Here is a 2,557-nt window from a genome sequence, read left to right as displayed (position 1 = left end):
GGATCAGGCAAACCCTGCCACATTGATTTTTTTTCAATTGTTGGTAGGCTTATAGCTGTGCTATAGTTCCACCGGAGTTTCGAGGAATTTTGGTGGCGAAAATTGAAGATTCTAGGGGGAAAGTGATGGGAATTAAAAATTTCAGTTCGATTATTCGGTGGTGATTAATAGAAATCAGAACAATTTAGGGTAATTCAGTAGTGAATATTCATATTAATTGTAGTAAACATTATTCATAGTAGAAATGAAGGACTATATGAATAAAGAATTTTTGTAAATTTTAGTTTTGAGGCTTTCGCGGCCATGATTATTATTATTATCATTGGCTTCCGAAGTCAATGATAATAATTTTTGTAAATTGTTAGTATTTTATGGTAATTGTTGGCGTTGGTAAATTTTCGGACTGAAATTTCCGGTGCACTTCCTGAAAAATTTTATCGTATCGTTCCACTGGAATTTCAAGGAATTTCAGTAGTGGACATTGAAGATTTTATGGGGAAATCAATGAGAATTGAGAATTTCGGTTCAATTATTCTCGGGCGATTCATAGAAATCAGGAAAGTTCAGGGCAATAAGTTCTCGAATTTACAATTAATTAAAAATTGAGGGGAATGTAGTACTGAATATTCATATTTTCATTGCATTTTCGGTAAAATTTGAAATTTTACGATTTTTTAAATAAATGTCAAGTGTCTTACATTGTCAACTTTTTTGCGGCGGAAATTGAAGATTTTATGGGAAAATCAATGAGAATTCAGAATTTCAGATCAATTATTCTGTGAGGGTTGATGAGGAAAATTCAGGTCAATATATTCTCGAATTAACAATTAATTGGAAATTCAGGGTAATTTAGTATAGAATATTCACATTTTTATTGGATTTCCGGCGAAATCAAATACAACTTTAATTGTTCAATTATTGAATTATTCAATTATTTAAAATTTCATAATTTTTTTCTCCCCAAATTGAATTCAGTGTCACTCTCAAGAGCTTTCCGACAGTGAAGCACCATTTCTTTGCCGACCACTGATTTCAAGAAATATATCTTGCGAAGAAATAAACGGAATTGAATCAATAAAAGATGATTCTTTTTGTTTTTTTGTCAAATTAATTTTGCAGGCAAATCCTACGTGAAAATGAATAATTGTTTTCTTTCACACAATGCAGAATTATACTGATTTTTTTATACAGAAATTTTTCGCACAATTTCAAAATGGAATTTATTGTAGGGGACGTTCCATGCCAACTCAGCCACCTTGATTTTTTTTCGTCTTCTAAACGTTGATTGAGATATCGAGAATCAAGGACTATATTGATAAAGAATTCCTGTAAATTTATCGTCTTAGCCCCACTCGTTTGCCTACCACTCATGATAATAACGGATTTCTATAACTGAAAAACGATTGTTTTTGTTTTTTTTAAGTAATTTTAAAATAAAAATCTCTCATCATCACAGAGATAGTTAATAATCTATTTTTCGACGTTTTTCTTTGTTAAATTGAATTTCAAGCAAAGGCCAATAAGAAAATTAATTAATTTTTCTCTTTTCTAAAAAACGATCAGAATAAAAAGATTTTTTTTTGTTTTTCCACGTAATTTCTAAACAAAAATTCCTCAGTACCGAGTCATATAATAACATATTCTTCTATTTTTTTCTTTTTCAAGTTGAATTTCAAAAAAGGGACTCATCAAAAAATTAATATTTAATTTTTTTTTTTCTTTTTTCTTTTTTGAAGGCCGATAACAATTTTAAGAAATTGCGCAACAATTTTAAAATGGGATTCACTATCAGCCCTAGTAGCTGACTTAACATGGAACGTCCTGCAGACGATCTCGTCTTTTTCTCAAAAAAATTTCAATCATTTCTGCGAGTTTTCGAAGCGGAATAAGAGTGACTACTGCATTGACGACTGAGTATCGCTGGTGAGTATGAGCTCGGGAATGACGTCAACCGTGTGTTATTTTCGAAAGAGAACAGAGTCGAGGAATTACGCTGCGTCGCAACGAGATACCCAACGGTGGACTCCAACATTTTCACTTAATTCCCAATTTTCATCCCCTGGATTGGAATTTTTCTGGTTTGCAAATTGGTTTCATCTGATTTTTTTTCAACGAAGGAACAAAGTCCGCGGAGATTAGCCTGTCCGGCGCTATCAGGCGGATAAGATTGCACCACACGAGGCGTGTACTCATAATTTTCAAGGACTTGACACCACCAAGTGGTCTTGGAGCGCCAGGGGGATGATATCTCCGGTCCTCAAATAATTACCTGATTTTTAGAAAATATAGCGGAGAAGACAAAAGCAGGCCAAGTGTGATTCACTCGGTCACTCCCTTATGTATACCCGAGTATATGGAGAAAATAGAGAATAGGGGAATGAAGTAAATGGCTTACCCCATATACCAAACAACCCCAACGAATATACCGGGTGAGGCTTGCATTGGGGGAGAGGAATAAAGGAAGCTTTCCCCCGTTGGAGGGGTTGACGATCCCTCACTCGGGGTATAACAGGGGCTCCCAACCGTCATCCCATCCCCTCCCCCCGCCCCCCCCCCC

At 34.9% G+C, this 2,557-nt stretch overlaps 1 protein-coding gene across 1 annotated transcript in view; it reads right to left on the bottom strand.

Moving 5' to 3' along the window:
• Positions 1–2,557, bottom strand: part of LOC107037336 — a 45,240-nt gene that overhangs the window by 6,213 nt on the left and 36,470 nt on the right. The window lies entirely within an intron of this gene.

Source organism: Diachasma alloeum, unplaced genomic scaffold, assembly GCF_001412515.2.
Source record: "Diachasma alloeum isolate Michigan unplaced genomic scaffold, Dall2.0 Dall_scaffold_00217, whole genome shotgun sequence".
NCBI lineage: Eukaryota > Metazoa > Arthropoda > Insecta > Hymenoptera > Braconidae > Diachasma > Diachasma alloeum.
The sequence above is the reverse complement of the archived record's forward strand: the minus strand, read 5'-3'. Positions and strand labels throughout refer to the sequence as shown.